At 33.5% G+C, this 11,601-nt stretch overlaps 1 protein-coding gene and 1 long non-coding RNA gene across 5 annotated transcripts in view; one reads left to right on the forward strand and one right to left on the reverse strand.

Annotated features, from left to right (window-relative positions):
* Nucleotides 1-11,601, forward strand: part of LOC106692507 (prolyl 4-hydroxylase subunit alpha-2) — a 155,680-nt gene that overhangs the window by 39,273 nt on the left and 104,806 nt on the right. The gene's annotated exons all lie outside the window — the stretch shown is intronic.
* On the reverse strand, nucleotides 708-9,555 carry LOC106692508 (uncharacterized). Its single transcript, XR_001344976.2, has 4 exons — nucleotides 8,620-9,555; nucleotides 1,175-1,243; nucleotides 991-1,080; nucleotides 708-882 (listed from the first exon to the last, which is right to left on the reverse strand). It is a non-coding gene; the product is annotated as an uncharacterized lncRNA (long non-coding RNA).

An 11,601-nucleotide genomic window follows, 5' to 3' on the forward strand; every position in this document is an offset into this window, starting at 1 on the left:
GTTTCTAATTTTGCTATTCCATTCTTCTCTCCGCCTCCCGGAGTGCCAGCAGATCTTTGGTCTCTTCTACTCCATTTGGCTAATGATGAGTTTAGCGCCTCTTCGCTTCCCTCTTCTTCAAAGCAACGGCAGTTGGTGAACTCGGCCAACAGAGAACAGCACATGAGCTAGCAGTGCCTTACATATTTGACCGAACTGAATTTGTTCAGGGGGGTTCTCTGTACAGGTTATGATATTTTGATCTTTATGACAATTTTGTTCTTTCCTTTTGGTTTAGCAAATAAATATAATTCAGATATTTTATGTTTTTTCACATAATAAACCATAAATATATCAACCGATATATCATTATATTTTGTAGGTGTTTCTAAAGGTAAACACTCCATTGCGAGGGACCTATAACTTCACACTATTTAAATTTAATTTTTCATAGCTATATAAATAGTTATATGACATAGGTCTAGTAATTGTTATATTATAATAGTATTTACAATTTTTATAAACATAAATTAATTTAGCTTTAACATTAACATCGAAAACAACTTAAGAAGGGTTTACCTGCAAAACTCACATTCTTTACCATAAACCTCTTATTTCAATAATATAATATAATTTTAAATTCCGAAAACAAGTTAGAGCAGATATGAAATACAAAATAAAATTATATTTATATACATTTCAATACAATATTTCTTCTTTTTGTCACTTTAAACTGCCACAGTTTTTAATTGTAATACAAGATTATGAAAATTATTTCTTGTTGATATATATGTGTAATCAGATGAACTTTTTATTTATTTTTTTCAAGATGTTTATTTAACTTTGCGAGCCTTGTCCGTATTGGAGAACGATGACTAAGTATGTTGTACAGACTGAAATCATCTGAAAGTATGATATTTAAAATATTTTGATTGTCTATTTTATTTAAACTATCAAGGCATGGAATCATAGTATTAAATTATTATTATGATATCTAATTTACCTACTTACAGTGCCAATAAGCGTGTAGTCTATGTCGAAAAATCCACAAGCACTGAACTTAGTTTTCTTGTAGGCAATGAAGTGGAAGAAGAACATTTCCTAAACATATTTCCATTCACAATATAAATATTGGTAATAATAGCTGTATTGGATATGAAGGGATTAATTATATTTAGTTAATATATTATCATACATTGTTGGAATATCTCCCTGTCTTGTCGTTGAGTATTTTCCAATGAAGCTTATCGTTAAACCACTGTATCTAAAACGAAATGTTTTACATTACAATCATGTTTAATACAAACATTGTCTAGAGATAAAAATAATTAGACATAAAAAAAAAAAATAATATATTTTCTGAAGACAATATGGTCAGTATAGCTTCTTCACTATATTTATTAATTACTTATGTTTAATTTTATTTAATGAAATGAAATAAAAAGTAACATTATTTTACTGGAAGATTATTGATTGACCGTGTGTATAGATGAATGGAATATGGTTCGGGTGCGGTCAAAAAAACACAAATAGTAATTGGGTATACTATTTTTATTGAGACAATGTTTCGCTCCACGTTGCAGGGCTTCGTCAGGGCTAAAAAGGATACAAACACTTGACATAGTTTTTAAAAAAATGAAAAAAAATAAGTGGAAAATAACAGGGGTATACAATGAAAAGTAAAATTTAATAAGAAAAATGAAAGGTAGTAAAAAATAAATGAAAAGGGTAATAGTAACAGATAGATAAGAGATAAAATAAAAGAAGAAGTATTAAAGAATGTACAAATTAAGAGATGAAAAAAGAATAGAATAAAATCAAATGATGAGACAGAATTCATACCTGTTTTGACGGAAGTCAGTCAGTGAGCCGTTTGTATTTGGAGGAGTGGGGATGGCAATTAAGCACGCCACAATAACGAAAATAATTTTAAAGTAAAAATTGTAAAAAAAAAAATTAAATTAGGTAAAAAATAAATGGTAATATACATAATAGAGGGGAAGAAGAGATATTTACAAAATTATAAAAAACAAAAAAACAAAGAAGAAATAAAGTATAAAATAATGGGATACAATATTTGTAAATGATCAAGAAAGACAATTTACCAAATCAGTGGGGATACAGAGAAATGTAAATTATAATAGAAAATTAATAATAAAGTAATTAATATAAGTACACTTAAGAAAGTAACACATAAATACAAATTAAAAGATAAAATACATGAATATAAATGAAACAGGAAGGATAGTAAATATTAAAAAAATATACATTATTTTAGGAAGTCTGGTCCTCTAAGAATAATTACTGCGTACATTTGAGTACCAATCGTCTGGGATATAATGGTTTAGTAAATAAATAATAAAAATATTAGTTATATGAAAAACAAAAGTGCTGAACTTTCAACCTTGATATTAACAAATACTCGTAACATAACATAAAGTAACAATAAAATAGATTGTAGGAAGATAGTCCGGGTGGCAGTCAATAAAGATATCAAAATAGTAAAAAGAAAACTATTTATTGTTAACCAACGTTTCCTTCCCCCCTTTGCAGGGCTTTGTCAGGGCTAAAGGAAAGAACAAGATACAAACATTAAAATAAGAACATTTCAAAATAATTATTATGTTTATATTTATTAATAACTTATTAGTAACTTGTTTCCAGCCTACCTACATGTATACTTCCTTATATTGTTGTTATCATTTGTTTCTATATACTTTATAAACATAACAATTATTTTGAAATGGTCTTATTTTAATGGTCTGTTAATTCTAAAATGTTTGTATCTTGTTCTTTCATTAAACCCAACAGAGTGGGGCTAAACGTTGGTGAGCAATAAATAGTTTTCTTTTACGATGTTGATACCTTTATTGACCGCCACTCGGACTATCTTCCTCCAGTCTTCTTCATACGGTCAATTATCTTCTTCCAATAACAATAAAATAATTTAATATAAGACTAACAAAAAAAAAAGTTAGATTAAATCTGAACCGCTACAACCCATGAGGGTTGAAGTAACTTTGGAAGGAAGTACTTTTATTAGACCGACGGTTTTGCAAGGAGGTGATTTGGTCAAAATCACGCTCGACTACCAGATTTTTATAAGGCTCCACTATAAGATATTTAAAAAAAATAGATAAAAGAAGTGGCTAATAAATAAAAATAGGGGATCGAATTGTATAAAAGTGATACTACACCATTTTTATACCAATCCTTTACTTTCAACCTAATTTAGGCTTAATATGAATAGCTATTTTTTATATAAATTCGTCGAGGAAAATACTTTTTTTTCGGACGCGCAAGAGAAAATGAAAGAATAAACTCGAATAAAGTGATGTGAGGATACCTCTGTGTAAATTGTATTAACCATAGTATATCAGTTTTCCTCGCTGGTCTAGGTTTGGACGTAGATTTACCGACAGGTGCGGAACCAAACTTCTAAAAGGATGCCTGAAAAGGAAATTTATGATTCCGAGAATAAACATTATAATTTCCCACATGAATACAAAACCCTCCTATATTCAGTTGTGGAAATTTTTTTTCCAAGTATAATCATAGTAATAAATATATTTATTGTTAGAAATTTGTACGTGCATATTTCTAACAATATATCCGAAAAACAATTTTTTTTTTTTACTTTATTTAGTTTATTCACAACTGTAAAAGTATTTTTACAACCAGCGAATGAGATGTAGAGAGAGAAGAAAAAAATAATAATAATAAAAAAATGTCCTGAAGGCATGAAGGTTAAGGTCATCTAATGATGCCTCTCCATTAAAATTGAAATTTAAAAATCAATTTAAGAGGTCCCTATTCCAGCTCCTTCGTAAACGCCGTCTCGCATCTGGTTAGTCTAGTGTTGATAGTCCTTGAATTAGAGGGTTAGTTTGTGTTGGAAGTGCGTCGTGAAACCGTTTATATAATGATTTAATGGCTATTTGTACGTAGAGAGTTCGTAAGTCTTTGTGTAAGTTCTTGTTACTGATGTAGGGGGGAGCGCTACTGATCAGTCTTAGTAATTTGGATTGAAATTGTTGCGAAAAAAATTTTAAAAATTCAAAAACATTTATTGTGTTACCTGATTCAGAAAGTTATTGCAGGGATAAATGATACTTGCCAACCTACAGAAGCACAATAATATAAAAAATAGCAGCATGAATTTTAAATTCAGTCTATTACTGTAAATTGGTCCAAGAAACATGTATGAATTGTAAACCAATTCAAGAAAAGGTGATATCACCATGATTAATAAAAGCGGGCCGTAGATTTCATTAATACACTCCCCATACGCGGATATCCTTTCCAAGGCAATGATGGAAACGTCATCGAATCCTTTGGTAATTTCTCCAACTAAGAAGGTTAGAGCCCTCATTATGTCCATCAGCTGGCCAATAATACTAAGCGTCGAAGTAAACGAAAGCAATGACAAAAGCGTGATATTCAAATTTTCTGGCTGGAAACTTTCATCTATTGAGATAATCCAAACTATTGTAAATAACAAGTCACAAATCAAGTTCAAATAAGTTGTATAAAAACTTCGTTTAGGAAACTGTCGGCATTGGACTATTTCCTTGTTCATGCTATCGAGGAGGTGGAAGACCGAATTCCGTTTTATTGTCAGCTGAATGACAGTGAATATATTACAGAAGTAACCTAGAAGATATTTTATATAGGACAGAACAATTAAAATAGTCTTGGTCCTATTGCGGACGTTGACAACATCATTATAATAATGAAGGGACGCTAGGACCATCGAAGGGAGGCTAAGTAATTGAATAAAGATGGAGTACATCAGCCATTTTCTCGACCATTGGAAACTGTTGTCGAATGGAAACAATCCAACAATTCGTGGAAATTTGAAAACACTGCTTAGCTGGGTCCCCATCTGTGGTCTATTCGCTCAGAACCTGTAGCACCTGTGTGAAGGCGAGCTGTAAGCTTACGGCTCTATAATCAATTAATAAGTTATTTTCGTTTCTAAAAACAATATTTGAGTTCTTAGATAATCAATAATATTACCGGTTACCATGGCAAATGTTTTATAAACACTCAAGTTTACTTATCATATCATCCTTTATTTTCTCCTCTTCTATTTTAAGTTGTAGTAATACAATTGGTATATAGCAAAATGTGGTCAATATGTTGATCGTGTTTTATTCGCTACATAGTCATATTACACACCGTTAAGGCGGATCCACATGTTGGCCGCTCGCCACAAATTCGGAGGCTCAACCACAAATGCTCGGTAAACAAAGAGTGGGCCATCCACATGTCAGTGTTATTCAGAGAGGCAAGCATGGCAGACGTACAATTGGTTTCAGCCCTTGCACTGGGATTATATTATTTTATTACAAAAAAAAAATAAAATGAAAGGAAATTAAATATAAATAAATAAGATTAAATATAAAACTTATTATAAAAATTAACTACAACCTCCTAACAGCTCTCAGTTGCAACTAGACAAAGAACAATGGTGGAGACGCTACACGAGCGCTCTCACGAACCCCTTTGGTCTGTGTCCAAAAAACCGACTCTCGACGGATCGGCAACGAGCCTAGGCCAACTCGTACAAGCCACCCATCCACATGCTCGCGCATGTCTGAGTTCGCCATGGCTTGGCCAACATGTAGAGGCCCCTTTAGATAGTCCTATATGGTGTGGAGAATGACGAATAAATAAAAGGTTTCTATTGACTTAACACGAGTTTGACTGATGGACGCATAATATGAGCGGTTTTTGTTTTCGCCAGTATGATAAACTATTTCATGTCACCAAAAATATTTAAAAAATTTCATTCAATCTTTAGTTACCAAGTATGACCAACTCAATAAAATCTCATATTTTCAATTTTGCTTTTGTAATAACTTAGCATTAAATAAACGGTTAAACCATTTTATAACTTTAAAATATAAAACTTATGTATTTATCTTTATTTCTGAGATACTTATATAAATGTCGAATTTTTTCAACGAGAAATATTTAAAATAGTTATCTAAAAAGTTTTTAACTATACAAACAAATTTATTGTCTTACCTCATGCAGAAAGTTATTGCAGGGATAAATAATGCCTCCTAACCTTATGAAGCAAAACAATACGAAAATTATCAGCAAGATATTCAGTTTCAACTGATTAGGAAAAATTGGTCCTAGTAATATATATAATTCCCAGACCAATTCAAGAAAAGCTGATATCACCGAGGTAAATATAAGCGGGCCATAGATTTCGTTGATACACTCCTCATAACCTGATATTCTTTCTAAGGCAAGGATGGAACCTTTGTCAAACTCTTTGGTACTCTCTCGCATTAAGACGGTTAAAGCTTTCATCAGGTCCTGCAATTGCCCTATGATGCAGCTTGTCGAAGTAAATGAAAGTAATGACATAAGTGTTTCATTCAAATTTTCCAGCTGAAAGCCGCCATCGTCGAAGATAGTCCAAACTATTGTAAATAGCGCGCACCAAAACAAGTTCAAGTAAGTTGTATGAAAACTTCTTTTAGGAAATTCTTGGCATTCAACTATTTCCTTCTTCATGTTATCAAGTAGGTGGAAGACCAAATTCCGTTTTCTTGTTAGTTGAATGACGGTGAAGACATTACAGAAGAAAGCTAGAAGATTATTTAAACAGCTTAGAGTTATAAAAACATTAAAAGCCCTGTTGCCAGAGATAACTGCCGTATGATAATAATGAAGGAACGCTAAAACCATCGAAGGAAGAGTAAGTAATTGTATAAATATGGAGTATATCAACCACTTTCTAGACCATTGGAATCTGTCATCGAATGGAAACAAACCCAAAATTCGTGGGCCTTTGAAAACACTGCTCAGCTGTGTCCCCATCACTGGTCTCTTCTCTCAGAACCTATAGCACCTATGTGAAGGCGAACTATAAGGGGCGAATCCTTCCGTGCTACAATCCATTAGCAAGTTATTTGTGTTTCCAAAAACAATATTTGTATGAGTTTTTAGATAATCGATAATTTTAGTTGTTACCACGGTCTCTGCCGTCAGAACACTAGTTTTTTTTAATATATCATTTACTTTCTTCTATTTTCCTGCGGAGGTTGGTAAAATTAGTAACATTAAATAAATGCTTAAAAGAATAATGTAAATTTAAAGTAGAAATTGTAAAAATTGTAATCTTTTGATATTCCCTGCCATACTTTCGCCTGAGAAGTTGGAGCCAACTGAAAGGCAAGTTTGAAAAATTATTACAGAAATGTATTCCTTCAATGGTCAATACAGAAATCACTCACTCACTCACTCACTGTTGGGCGCTACAGTCCTGGTAGGGCCTGGGCCACAGCCACCACTCTTTCCCTTGCCTCGCGGACTCCAGCGAGACTCCTCCAATTTTCTACTCCCATTCCTCTCAAATCGTCCAGCCACCGACGCCTGGGTCTGGCCCTTTTCATTTTTCCTCCTGGTGCACCATTTAGCATCCTTTTAGGTAGCCTGCAGGGCTCCATCCTTTCCACATGTCCCAACAATCGAAGCCTGCTCTACTTAATAGCACAGAGGATATCAGGCTCTCCATACAATTTCGTCATTGTTTCTGATTCTCCACCTGTGCTCCTCTTTAACGGCTCCAAAGATCTTTCTTAGGACTCTTCTCTCCCAAACCAGTAGAGCTCTTCTATTTTCCTTGGTTAGAGTCCACGTCTCACTACCGTACATTACCACTGGCCTAATTATTGTTTTGTACAATAAAAACAGAAATATTTTGTCTAAATCTAGGATTGGCTCCAATTTAAAGTAGGGTGGTAACTGTAAGTTGTGTGATGGGCCCACTGTAGCATTTTTTAAATTTAACCATTATTATCGGTGTTCTCGGGGGTTTAAATTAAAACGTCTTTATATATAAAACTTATGATCAGACTGACCGTACGAACGTAAATAAAGGGGGTTTGGGGCAGCGTAACGGCACACAGATTCAGGAAACAACTAACTTTATTATCAGGCTAGTCCAGTATATAAAGACAGAGTTTGTTGTTAATTTAATCCTAGTAAGGCAGAGTTCTTATTATTTATTTCTAGTACCTACACAGCTATCTTATATATTGCTTAAAATTGAAAATGTGTGCCGTTAAAATAAAAATCCATATAGTTACCTGGTCCAGAAAGCTGTGGCAGGGATAAATAATTGTTCGCATCCTAAAGAAGCGCAATAATATGGAAAATAACAACATGATATTCATTCTCGGTTGGTTTGGGAAAATTGGTGCAAGAACCATATATGACTGGCAAACCAATTCAAGAAATGGTAAGATAACCATAATTGATAGAAGCGGTCCGTAAATTTGGTCGAGAGATTTCCCTTTAGCAAGGAAGGAATCTGCATTGCATAATTTTGCATTCTCACGGACTTAGGTGGTCAGCACTCGAATTAGTTCCCACAATTGGCTGGGGATGCAGATTAACGAAATAGATGTAATTATTGTATTGTATCCCGTTTTCTCGTCAATAGAAAAATAGTTAAGATGTTACCGAAGGAACGTAGAAGATTTATTACAGTGGTCAGAGTAATTAAAACATTCGTGGTTCTATTGTGAAGGAAAAATGTCATATTACTACTATAAAAATTTTTTTTAATTATTGGAGGGATATTAAGTAATAGAATAAATATGGAGTATAACAGACCTGTTTAATCTATAGCTTTGAACAGCCCTGATGAAGCCCTGCAAGGTGTGGCGAAACGTCGGGCATTACATTCTTAAAAACTATTTGTTCTTTTTGACCGCAATCTTGACTATCTTCTTGTATGTTATGAATTAATATTGATACTTTATGAAGTTGAGAATACTGATGTTACTATATTATTCTACTGAGTTTACTATTTATATATGGTTGCCACTCAAATTACATTATACTATCATGTTGATTTATCAGAGATAGCCTCCACTTAGCTGCTGTTTCCGCTCCTTCCTCTCCAGTATCTCCAGCCGTCTCGGCTTAGTTCCTCCACATCGGCCAGGCTAGATGGTCTCCTGCCTCCGATGTCCAATCCTCTCCAGGACTGTACTCTCTCTCATCGACTATCTCTTGCTCGGATCTGTACTGAACTGTCATACTGCTACCCTGTTAATTCTCTTATATATGTACTCTGTAGACCATCTATCTACCAGATATCTGTATTTCATCCCCTGTTCTTATCCTTCGTGTCCTTTCCTCCACTCCAAAACAGAATATTTTCCTCCCCTCTATTTTCTTGGATTCCTTCCAAGCCATTTCATTGCATGATCGCCTTTTTGGGGAAATCTCCTTCTAGGAAAATAGAGCCGGCCGGGATCCTTTAATGTCCAGAATTCTTTGATCTCCTCTTTATGAACCAGAGTTGGAGGCCTGCACGGCCATACTTAGTGAGACCTACCAAGGCCGCAGCACTTAGTAGTGTTTACTTAAGGCTGTGATTTATCCGGCGGCAACACTTATTGTTAAAGTCCCTATACTTTTGAGTCGGAAGTGTCAATTTATTAATATTTCGGATCTATAATAACTAAACTGAATTCCTTTTCACACCACTCATTGCATAGCACAGTCTTTTCCGAAACAATACAGTAGAGTTTCATTATTAGATGTCACAGGTTTGATTTAAAAAAAAAAAAAAAATTTAAATTAGAACAGTTGTTCTAATAAAATCATAATCAATTTCTTAATAAACATTTATGAATATATATTTCAGTTCAAATATTTAAAAATTGTCTTAACAATAAAAATAACTTAAATATAGTTACCTCATCCAGAAAGCTAATGCAGGAATAAATTATTGTTCCTAACCTAAAAAAGTTTATGATTATGAAAATTAATAATATTCTAGATTGATTCAGGAAGATTGGTGCTAGAACTAAGTATGATTGGCAAACCATTTGAATGAATGATAACACCACCATTATTAAAAGAAGCGGACTGTAAATTTCGTTGAGCGACTCCCCATAAGCGGATATCCTATCCATGGCACGAATGGAACCTTCATCATCTCCTTTTGTAGTCTCACGAACTAAGTTGGATAGCACTCGCATCAAGTCCCACAATTGCCCACTGATGCAGATGGACGAAGTAGATAAAAGTAATATCATTAGCGTTAGATTTAAGTTTTCTAGCCCAAAGCCATCATAGGTTAGGGAAAGCCAAATTATTAACAAAAACACATACCAAACAAAGTTTATGTATGTCGTATAAAATCTTATTTTAGGGAAGGTACGGCATTCGACTATTTCTTTGTTTAACTTAGCAAGTAGGTGGAAGACCGAATTCCGGTTTTCTGTCAGTTGAATGACAGTGAAGACATTATAGAAGAAACTTAGAAGATTTTGGATACAGGACATAACAATTAAAACATTTAGAGTTCTATTGCGAATTGTGACAGCATTGTGATAATGATGAAAGAACGATATAATCATGGAAGGGAGGCTGAGTAATTGGATTAATATGGAGTATATAAACCATTTTCTGGACCATTGAAATTCGTCGTCGAATGGAAACAAACCCGCAATTCGTGGGAATTTAAAAATACTGCTTAGCTGGGTTCCCATCAGTGGTCTATCCGCTAAGGACCTTCAGAATCTAGGCTCTATTGTCAGGAGCCTTTGTCGCTTCGATCGATTAGTAACTTATTTTCGTTTCTAAAGACAATATTCGTTTTAGATTATCCCTAATGTCACCGGTAACCATGACCACTGTTATAACCACTTCAGTTTCCTTATTGCTTCCTCTTCATTACCTGATAATTTTCCTAGGCGTCTGAAAAGAAGAATGCTTCTTCTTTTATAGAAATTGTATTGGAGTACTATCAGTAGGTAGATTATCCACAAGCCTCTCTCATCCCATTGTAATATAACTCACATATATTGTTATGTGTAGAAATAGGTTTTGAGAAATGTTGTCTTATCAGAGTTTTATGTCATTCGAAAGGGAATGGAATAAACTGCAAAATGAAACCTGTTCTATATCTCTAGCTAAATCAGTGAAGATTCCTCATCAATTCAAAAATTGTTGCTTTTTTTTTTGCCTCATTTATGAGTTTTTTCAGCTGTGTAGTTCAGAAAAGAGTATGTAGCCACCTTTTTTTTGGAGGGATTTTTCTCAATTTTTTTTTGTTGGTAGAATTGTCATTTGTAGCAACATAAATTTATTCCGTCAAATTTACTTCAAATTACCATAGATGGTAGATCTACCAACAAAATTCCCATTTATTCACCAAATTATTCTTTTTAAAACATGACCATTATGCTAATGATCCTGTTAAAAGATATACTTTGTTCGGTGTAATTAGAGAGACTCGAGTAGAAATTCGATTCTACATAATTTTTTATGTGACATATAGTGAACACAATGTGCTTGGTGAGGTCAAAAGAAACTTTGGAAAATTTACATGACCTTGAGCCCATGATTGCCGCTGATAATTATTTCTTGTGATGGAAACGTTGGCCAAATATTGACATCATTAAATATTACTAACAATTTTATGTTACTTATAATACTACATCAGAGGCAAGAGGGGTGTCATAGTGAGGGTAAGGAAGGTATCGTAACCACTTGACTAAAATCGATTATATTTTTCTTTATTATAAGTAAAGCTTCTATACCGAAGATATACAGCTTGGGAAAAAATATATACATATA

The sequence above is a fragment of the Halyomorpha halys genome, unplaced genomic scaffold, assembly GCF_000696795.3.
Source record: "Halyomorpha halys isolate HHAL.00 unplaced genomic scaffold, Hhal_1.1 Scaffold58.1, whole genome shotgun sequence".
NCBI classification, from domain to species: domain Eukaryota; kingdom Metazoa; phylum Arthropoda; class Insecta; order Hemiptera; family Pentatomidae; genus Halyomorpha; species Halyomorpha halys.